Here is an 11,442-nt window from a genome sequence, read left to right on the forward strand (position 1 = left end):
CAATGGCGCTCCGCAAGCTCTCGAGCTCCATCAACAAGAAGCTGCCCTTTTCAACCTTTTTTCAATGGCGGCTCCATATACCACATGTGGACCAAATCTTGAATCCAACACACAGATTCAATCCCAGCTTATCCTTAAATCAAAGCCCACCAAATTCTTCAAGTTTTTGACCAAACGGGTCATCGAATCAAAACCCAGGATTCGAAATTTTGGAAGGCTAGTCTGTATGTAAAAGCTGTGCCACCTGCGGATCTGAATAAGAACACAGAGTGGTTCATGTACCCTGGTGTTTGGACGACCTATATTCTGGGTTTGCAGTCGAGCAGTGAGAAAAGGATTTACGTCTGAGCGATGAGTAGTCGAGCAGTGGTAGATGACGCACTGGCCAAAGCAGCAAGAGCTGCCGAAGCTCTTTACCTCATCTGAGACACCTATTTTCCACGGCCCGGATGACAAAATCTCCAGATTAAATGCCGATTCTGATCTTGCCCTCAACCTTCTCAATTCCATACCTCTTGGGAATATCAAAAGAGGGATATGGGTTGTCGAATCAGTGAGGACTTTATCAAAGAGTTTTCAAGTCAGAGAAGATGCTCTGCACATCGTCTTCACTTTTGGCTGGAGGATGGGCTAAGCGTGGGTCTTGCACGTGGGTCCTGCAAGTGAAGATGTGCTTTTCACCAGAAGATGGGCTAAACATGGGCTGTGAGAATATTTCAGAAAAAGAAAAAGAGAGGCTCTCATCGAGAGCACATGGCGAACAACGCAAAAGAAAAAGAAAAAGAAAAAGGGAAATCTTACTAAAGCTAAAGAAGATGCCCACACTTTCATCATGCATGTTCTTATTTTCTGAGAAAGCTACGGGAAGACCTAGAAGGAAGATAAGGGTTCCTTACCTTAAAGTGATGTAATTTATTTTTCTTATCTTTCGGAGACATTTGTATAAACCCCATCAGAGGGTAATAATACCAAAAAAAAAAAAAATGGCAAAGCCCAAAGTAAATGGGCTGGCGTGTTGTGAAGGGCGAAGGCCCATAAGCCTAAAATAGCACCAACCAGGTCATCAAAAGTACGCCTAGTACTCCATAATTATTCGGCAACCCGCCGCTACTGCCACCAACCAGGTGATCAAAAGTACGTCCAGTACTTCCAAAATTGTTCGGCAACTAACCGCTATTATCACCAACCAGGTGACTAAAAGTACGCCCAATACTCCAAAAATCATTCAGCAACCTGCCGATATTACCACTAACCAGGTGATGAAATGTACAACCCGTACTCTAATATCATTTGGAAACTAGCCATTCATGCCACCAACTAGGTGATGAGATGTACAACCCGTACTCTAAATTGGCAACTAGCCATTCATGCCACCAACCAGGTGATAAAATGTACAACCTGTACTCCCCTTCATGCCACCAACCAGGTGATCAAAAGTACGCCTAGTACTCCAAATTATACATGAGCATTACTCATGTCATTTATACATAAACATTCATGAGCATCATTCATGACAATCATACATAAACATTCATGACCATCATTCATGACAATCATACATAAACATTCATGACCATCATTCACATCAACATTCATGAGCATCACTCACGTTAACATTCATGAGCATCACTCATGACAATATCCATAAGCATCACTCATGTCAATCAACATAAACATTCATGAGCATCACCCATGTCAATCAGCTTCAAAAGCTTCATTTACAGAGCTCTAGCTTCAAAGTTTCACTTGCAAAGCTTCACCTACAAAGCTTCAGTGCAGGGTATACAAATATCGCCTCTGAACAACCCCCACTTCGCCCCATACATGGATTCAATTTGAAGTCTCCAGCCAACAGACTTTAATGACCGAAGACTAGGGGGACTACATTATGTACCACATATTGGGCCTCAACTGGGCCTCATGAAAAATACTCGGGGGACTTAACCCATTATTCATGTATTGAGGAGTGAGCCCTTATTTTATAAAAGGGACTCCCTCACTTTCATTAGAGAGCACCCATCACTTATATATTAAGGAGCGAGCCCTTATTTTATAAAAAGGACTCCCTCACCGTCATTAGAGAGCATCAACTCTAGCCTATCATTTATGTATTGAGGAACGAGCCCTTATTTTATAAAAGGGACTCCCTCACCACCATTAGAGAGCATTGCCGCCTACTCAGCAACCGCTCGCCGCGAGCATCAACTCTAGCCCATCATTTATGTATTGAGGAACGAGCCCTTATTCTATAAAAGGGACTCCCTCACCATCATTAGAGAGCATCAACTCTAGCCTATCATTCATGTATTGAGGAGTGAGCCCTTATTCTATAAAAGGGACTCCCTCACATTCAAACGCCACAAGCCGAGCAGCCTCGCAGCGTGTGCTACTTCTAGTTGAGCATCATTTCAGATTAAACACTGCCTCATATCGAGCATCAGTTCAAAATAGCATCTAGTTACTTCGGCCTACACATGGACTGAATTTCAAGTCTCCAGCCAAAAGACTCTATTGATTGAAGACTTGGGGGACTACTGTTTATACCATATTTAGGGCCTCGTATTTAGACATCGTATAAATACTCGGGGGACTTAAATGTAATTATGTAATAAAGGAAGGGGCAAATATGTAATTAGGGGATGAGCCCTTATTCTATAAAAGGGCCTCCTCACCCTCACAAACCCTAAGTCTCTCCTATCTAGAGCAAAGCTCTCACTCTTTCTCACTCACAAATACTCTCAGAGAAATACAATCAGTGTGGACGTAGCCTAAACCTTGGGGTGAACCACGATACATCTTGTGTTATTTACATTTCATGCAGATTCATGGTCGGATTTATGTTGTTCTATGACCTCCGGTTTTGTGCATCAACAAAAGTAAATTAGGTGATTTGAATGGTGAAAACTTAGCTAGAGGATCCTTCTCCACACATGACATATGCATATAAACCAATTTCCAGTATTGTTCCCTTAGACTATGAATGACAACACCCCAAGTTAACCATGACAGGACAAATTAACCATCAAATTTTCCTTAACTCATTGAATTGGACGGGATACGCATCACAACCAAATTATCCTTCTCAAGTTCGGTAACTATGAAAAGCATGATAGAAAAACATATCAAATGTCATTAAGTTCTTTGAAAACCATAAGCATTGACGAGGCATTCGTAACTATGAAAAACATGATACTCCTGCCAAGGATTTACTTAACACAATCATGACTAGTAACTTCCACTACTTGTGAATATAAGTTCATAACGATTAGGTGAAACTCCCTTATACTCTAGTATCAAGTTTATGCACGCAAACTAAGTATGCATCCTCAATCAACATACATAAACAAGTTTTAATAACTCAGATAAGCAAATCACATTCAAGACTCAAGAAACAATAACTGGATGTAATCAATTCATATAAAGCATATAATCATGGCTTCGAATTCACCTCTAACTATAAAGAAATTAGTTCCTCATGTTTGCAATTAAACAAAGATAACTTAAATTAGACATTGAAAATAAAAGATAGAAAACACCTAAGAGCGCTCTAGCAATCCAATGTTGAATGGCAAGGCACGGCTCCAGGTGGCTCCTTCTTCTCCTTCCTTGCACAGCTGTGGCACAATGGGGATTTTCTAAGTTTTTGGATGTATAGGACGAATTTGTGGTGGATGGTGTGGTGATCTGATGGTAGGGGGTGGTGAATGGTGTGTTATGAGTGCTGCGGCACTTTGTATTTATAGGGAGAGGAGGATGCACAAAATTGTGATGGAAGGTGGGTAATTAGGACTCCAAATCAACAAGGAATAAGGATACTTTTAATCATATTCCAGGGAGGAAAAGAATTAATTTGTTTAGATGGATTTGGACTCCTAAATTCAGATGGGAAGGATTTAGAATAGGATAAGGACTCCTTTTACAGCTGGAGATAAGGTAGGATAAGATTAGGATAGGATAAGATAAGGTTAGTTTGGATAAGATAAGGTTGGATAAGGTTTTGGATAATGTTCCTTCTTTTTGGCTGATTCCTTATCTTCTTTGTCTTGAATTCATTCTTCCAGATTTGTAGCACATTCCTAGCCTCTTGAACTTCAAAAACATCCATCCACCTTGCTCCATGCATGTGCTATCCATCCTTAGCCTAAAACTGCTCCAAAATGCTCCAAATTGTAAATTTGTGTGGACTCGTATGTTAATTTTTTTAAGTAATTAATACTTGCATGTTAATTTTTGTAAGTAATTAAGTAATGTTAACAATTACATGTTAATTTTTTTAAGTAATTAAGTAATGTTGTATAATTATTCTATTCTTTCACATTCTCATAGGTGGAGTATCAAAGCCATTCGGAGGATTTTCATTTCTTCTTCTTCCCTTACCCCTTTCAAAGCCATTCCAGCTCCATTCCAAAGCTTGAACACAAAGGGTTCCATATTTAAGGTAAGTTTACAAACTTATATTTATATTATTGTAATTTATACAACAACAAATAAATTTGTGTGGACTTGTATGTTAATTTTTTTTAAGTAATTAATACTTGCATGTTAATTTTTGTAAGTAATTAAGTAATGTTAAAAATTACATGTTAATTTTTGTAAGTAATTAAGTAATGTTGTATAATTATTCCCTAGGATAATTTTAATATGTTTAATGTTATTTATTATTTTATTAATATTAGGTTTTATTATCAAATTGGATTATTATTCATTAAATTGGATTATTATCAAATTGGATTATTCATTAAATTGGATTATTCATTAAATTGGATTATTATTAAATTGGATTATTATTCATTATTATTTAGGTTCTCTTATATAACCGTCATCACTACTATATTTTTTGGCCAAAAAATAATTGTCTAATTTTCATGAAAAATAAATATAGGTACGTTTAAGATGTCCAGTGGAGTTATTAAACGTGATCCAGCTTGGGAACATGGAGACCCAATAGACGGAAACAAACATGGCACAATTTGCAAATATTGTGGTCGGGTAATGAAGAGTGGCGGAGTGACACGACTTAAGTACCATCTTAGTGGATTAGATCTAGCAAAATATGTCCAACGATGCGATAATGTCCCCCCAGAAGTGAAGGCATTCATTAGCACATTATTAAAAAATAAAAAACAGGAGAAGGAAAAGATAACACATGGAGTGGAAAATATTTGAGCTGGGCTACGAGGAGAAGTCATTGGCCAAGCGGTTGACATTGATGATGATGACGATGAGGACGAATGTGATGATGACATGGGACCTGAAGAACGACGCAGTTTGAAACAAGCATTACGTGCCTCCAAACAGTCAGCATGGGAAAGAGAACACCTTCATAAAATTCCTAATAGAGCACAAGGTTCCGGAACAAGTGATGGTGCACAAATGAGACGAGGAGGCAGTCTTAGAGAATCACAACCAACACCACCAATAGCCCCAAGTTTATATAAGTCATCCAAAGCACGTCAAAAGAGTGTTTAGAGTTATTTCATTGAAGGTAATGTGAAGGAGGGAATGGGGTGTCTAATTAGCAAGTTCTTTATCTATGAAAATGTCCCTGCTGAGAAAGCATCATCACATCATTTCAAAAATATGGTAGTGGGATGTCAACAGGCCGGTGTTGGAGTACAACCACCCACTCCCTATGAGATAAGAAACAAATTTTTGGATATGGAGTATAAAGACATTGGCGAGTATGTTAACAAGTTGAGGTCAAAGTGGGAAACTAATGGTTGCACAATCATGTGTGACGGATGGACTGGCCCGACCAAATTGTCTATCATAAACTTCATGGTATACTCCAAGGGAAAGACAATTTTTTTGAAGTCTGTTGATGCTTCAGACCATATAAAGAACTACAAGTATATTTACAAATTATTGAGGGATGTAATCATGGAGGTGGGAGAGCATAATGTTGTCCAAGTCGTGACCGACAACAGTTCTGCATTTGTTAAAGCTGGAAAAAAGTTAATGAAGCATCATAATGTGTTTTGGACATCATGTGCAGCACATTGTATTGATCTCATGTTTGAGGGAATGGGGGAAGAGAGAGAATGTTGCTACTGTGGTAAAAAGAGCTAGAACGATCACAAATTATATTTACAATCATGGTTGGTTGTTGGCAAAGATGCGTGAATTTTACAAAGGAGAAATTATTCGTCCAGCTACCACTCGATTCGCCACCAACTGTATTGCATTAGACAGCCTACTTAAGAAGAAAGCAGGGTTGAAGCAACTATTCACTAGTGACGATTGGGCCAACCACAATTTGAGCCGCTCAAATGCAGGTCGTATGGTGGAAAGTATAGTGCTTGATCATGCTTTTTGGACTCAATCAGAACATGTGTGCTAAGTGTTTGAACCTCTTTACAAAGTTTTACGGATCGTTAACACAGAAGTGTATCATACTATGGGGGCTGTATATGAGTTGATGCGTGTAGTGAAGGATGAATTGGAAAGAAAACATGGTGCAAGGTGGGTCATAAAGATAATTGAAGACCAATGGTATAAAACATTATACCACGATTTGCATGCAACATGTATAAATTATGTCATAATTTGCAATTCATTTCTTTAGTTGCATAAGTATTATTTCTCTTATTAGAGTATGTGTTTCTTTGAACAGCATATTATTTGAATCCTCGATACCAATACAGACCCGGTGTTGGAGATGATGGCACCCTTATACGTGCTGTACATAATGTATACTCTAAATTAGACCCTGCATCACCAGCAGTTGGCCAATTTGGAAATGAGGTACACAATTACTTAAATTATAATAATTACTTTGTTGGATTAAACTAACACGATTTATTAAATTCAGCTAACATGGTTTAAAGATGCAAGAAGAACTTTTGGAGAACCAACATCAAGTGCTGCTCGAACAACAATGTCTCCTAGTGAGTGTAAACATATTTCACTATAAGTTTATAATAGAATTTGTTGGAGTTATTAGGCTTATCAACTTTGTTTTTCATTGTAGCTGAATGGTGGATCATGTATGGGACCGATGCATCAACTGTGAGAAAGTTAGCAATCAAAGTATTATTACAAACAGCTTCCTCATCTACTTGTGAAAGAAATTGGAGCACATTTGCACTCATACACACAAAGCAAAGAAATAGGTTGGCTCATAGTAGGTTGGAAAAATTAGTTTATTGCTACTACAACATGAAGCTTCAAATTCGAGATAAGGAAGCAGAAATAGATCATGTCGACCGTGGTGACCCACTAGATGTGTTTGATATTGTTGGTGAAGATGATGATACAGAGGGTAACCAACTTTATCAATGGATTAGACCTCTTCATTTAGATGATGATGAAGGCAACCCAGCTCATAGAGTTGCTGAAGAAGCACGTAATGAAGGGATAAATGTAGAAAGAGTATTAGAGGAGGAGGTGGGATCTAGCAGCGCTGACTCTTTGGAAGAACTTTTGCGCCCAAGACCAAGAAACACTGGAATTCCACCTTCTTCCAATCCTACACAACCACAACATCGTGCTAATACTAATGATAGCTTTAGTACAAGATCAGGAGACCCACCTACCACCGGAGGTGGGAATGATGAAGGATATAGTGGAGCTAGATGTAGTGGAGCTAGAGGTAGTGGTGGTGGATATGGAAACTATGTTAGACCACCTCCCAGATTTATGAGCCCCTTCAATGGTGAGGCAAACTTCACGCATGCAATACAGGATGATGACCATGGCAGTAGGCGGGCAGGACCAGGAATTGTGTGCCATAGGGAATGACTATACTCGTAGAGAAAGAGGCAAAGGGATTTTGTCAAGTTAAGAAAATGACTCGTTATCTAGAACTTTGGACTCTGTTGGAGTGGGAAGTAGTAACTATAGTAATACTCATAACCAACCATTTCCCTACCCTTCATATCCCATTCCTGTTGGGATGGAATCGAGCGACTCATGGAAACAATCCGAGACTCAATCTTCAAATGATTTTGCTTATGGACAACATCAACCAATCTCGGATCCATATAGGTGGCATGTTAACAATTACATGCAAAACTATTTTGGGGATTTATCATTTGATAACTACTCTTCACAATACACTCATTCTACACATAGAGATGATGAAGATAGTGAAAAATTTGAACCTCATATGAACTCTATATGGTACTAAGTCACTCATGTATCTTACCATGCAATGTATAAAGTGTAAAATATTGTACTAATTCATTATATATAAATGATTATGGTGTGTTTAGACTTCTTTCATTAATTACTACATATTTTCTACACTCACAATGTTTGTCAGCTCGCTATATAATCAACTTGATAATGTTAAATCCATCATGCAATGCATTTCCTTCCAATTTTTTGTGATAAACTAATAGATAATTGACTAAATAAACATCCTGCAAAGTTTCAATAAAAATTTCCAAGTTTTTTTTACAATTTCCGTGGTTTCCATGTAATTTTTATCGATATCGATATTATCCCGATATTTCCATCGATATTTCCGTGTTTTCGGACTACCGATATTTCTGATATTACCGATATTTAATACCTTGATCCCAGTCAAAGAGGAATGTCGCACCAAATCTCCCTTTCCCTTGCACGGTAAGGGATTCCCCTTTCTCTTTTTCCTTACCGCATCCTACATCCCTTTTTCCTCTTGGGATTCTGACTTGTTACCTTTTTCTTGGAGGATTTGGAGTATTAAATCCTTTCCAATTTAATTCCCAGCCATGCCTTCCCTTCTCCTATAAATATAAGCCCTTGCCGCAGCTTCGAAGGCATCCATCAACACCTTCCATTCTAAACACACATCCCTTTATACAATCCATCACTCAAACCTTCACCCAAACCTTGTGCCGTAGCAAAGAAGAAGAAGGAGGACCTTAGGACGTGCTTGCTATTCAAGTTGGATTGCTGGAACATTCTTAGGTGTAATCCATCTTTTGTTTACAATGTTTACTTTTAATTATCTTTGTTTTGCAAACATGAGGAGCTAAACTCGTTTTAGCTAGAGGGAATTTCAAAGCCATGAACATATTTGCAATATGAATTGATTACTTCCAGTTGTGATTCTATAAATCGTGAATGTAATTTACTTAACTGTTTGATTCAAAACTTATTCTTGTTTGTGGATTAAGGATGCATACTTAGTTTGCATGCATGAATTTGATGCTAGACTATAAGGGAGTTTCACCTAATCGTTATGAACTTATATTCATAAGTAGTGGAGGTTGCTAGTCACAATCGCGTTAAGTGGATTCTTGGTAGGAGTATCATGCCGTTCATAGTTACGAATGCCTTGTTAATGCTTATGATTTTCACCAAGCTTAATGATCTTTGATTGTATCTCTATTATGTTGTTCATGTAGGGGACTATTGAAGAATAATTTGGTTGCCGATGTGTTGTCCATCGAATTTAATGACTTAAGGAAAATCTAAGGGTTAATTAGTGCAGTTCACGGTTAATCTGCGGTGTTGAGGTTCATGGTTTATTGGAAAAGCAACTGGAAAATGATTTGTGTGCAAGTGTGTCATGTGTGGAGAAGAACCCTCTAGCTAGCCAATCACCCATAATTTCCCCCAAATTCGTGCTAAACTTGTCTAAGTCTTTAATTTACTTGTTTTTACTTTAAATTTGTCAAAAACCTAATCCCCTTTACTTTGTTGTGTCAAGTTAGTTCAAATCTGTCCAAATTGTGTTTTTAAGTGTTTTGAGTCAAGTTAAAAATCAATTTTCATCCAAATCACTCTGTAGTGTCTAGTTTGAGTCGATTTGATTGTTTTATGCTGTTTTGAGTCTTTTTAGTTCGTTTTGAGTTGTTTGAGTCTAGTTAAGTGTTTTCAAGTCTAGTTTTATGTTTTTAAGTCAGTTTTAAGTAGATTAACAATCCCTCATAATCCCAGTCTAGAACGATCCCTACTTACATATTTACTACAATTGTCAATAGAAGGGTTTAAATTGTGTGTTAGTTTATTTCACATCTGGGAACTCACACGAGAACTTCCCAGTGGGTCACCCATCTTGGGATTGCTCTCGTACGAACTCGCTTAACTTCGAAGTTCCGATGGAACCCAAAGCCAGTGAGCTCCTAAAAGGCCTCGTGTTAGGTAGAGATAGGAATATACATATAAGGCATAAAGGATCCACTCCCCTAGGCGATGTAGGATGTTACAACTTACCTCAAGCATATTAAAAAAAGATGTATTGGATGGCACTATCGAGCTAGAGAGAAGGGTGATGTAGGTTCAGCAAGAGTTTGTATATTCTTGGTTGTAGTAGGTTTGACAGCAACCTGCTGTTGGGCTATTCTATCTTCGGTAGAAGTTGGTAGGAAACCAGCACACTCATCGACAAGGCCTTGCCGATAGTCTGCAACATTCTCGAAAGATGGCAGCCAAAAACCTGCTGTAGTCTCGGCAGAAGCTGGGCGAGACACTGCTGCACCAATTTGATTGTTTTCTTCAACACCTACTCCCCCTAAAGCACAAATCATGTCTTCTTGTTATCTAACCAACCAAAATCACCAAGATCACCACTAGTGTTCTCCCCTGGTGATCTAAATGTGATGGTAATGGAGTATAAAAATATTTTGATTCTGAAAAAGTGATATCCATCATCACATACATATGTCAAGTTTCAGAATGGTAGCATTTTTACCCTTTCTGTTGTGATGTACAACCAACAAAGACACACTGAAGGGCACACCAATTCAGTTTACTACAATGAATCTTGTGAATATGGACATAAGCCACACACCAAAAAACTCAAGGAGTAAAAGTATTGGTAAATACAACGGGAGCATGTTCAGTCAACACTTGGAGAGGTGTACGAAATTCCACAACTTGAGATGGCATGCGATTAATCACATAAATTGTATAGGTATAGATGCACCAGTAAACAATGCATGAGTGGTTTCCAAAATATGACGGTTCTTTCTCTCAGCAACCTCATTTTGTTGCAGGGTATGAGAGCATGTTGTTTCATGAAGAATTCCTTGATCCTGAAGAAAACCAAACAACTCAGATATTCACCTCCATTATCATAGTGGAGAACTTTAATAATGAAGGAATAATATTGTTTTGTAATCATCTAAAAGAAATCCTGAAACACCATACTAACATCACTTTTATTTTTCAACACATATATCCAAGTCATACGAGTGCAATCATCAACGAATGTACCAAACCATTTAATTCTGGAAAGAGTACTAACAAGAGAAAGCCCTCATACATTTGAATGCACAAGACCAAACAGAAACAATCTTTTAATCATACTAGGAGAGAACAAAGCACAATGGCTCTTAGTAAGAATACAAACGTCACAATGTAAGTCTGATTCTTTTATTTCATGAAATAAGCTAGGCAACATACGCCTTAAATAACCAAACGAAGCATGTCCTAATCGGCGATGCAATAACCAACCTTCTTGCAAATTACTGGTACGAGATGCTCGAATTGCATCAGCTCTGCCAGGAA

The sequence above is a fragment of the Malus domestica genome, chromosome 10 (assembly GCF_042453785.1).
Source record: "Malus domestica chromosome 10, GDT2T_hap1".
Classification (NCBI taxonomy): domain Eukaryota; kingdom Viridiplantae; phylum Streptophyta; class Magnoliopsida; order Rosales; family Rosaceae; genus Malus; species Malus domestica.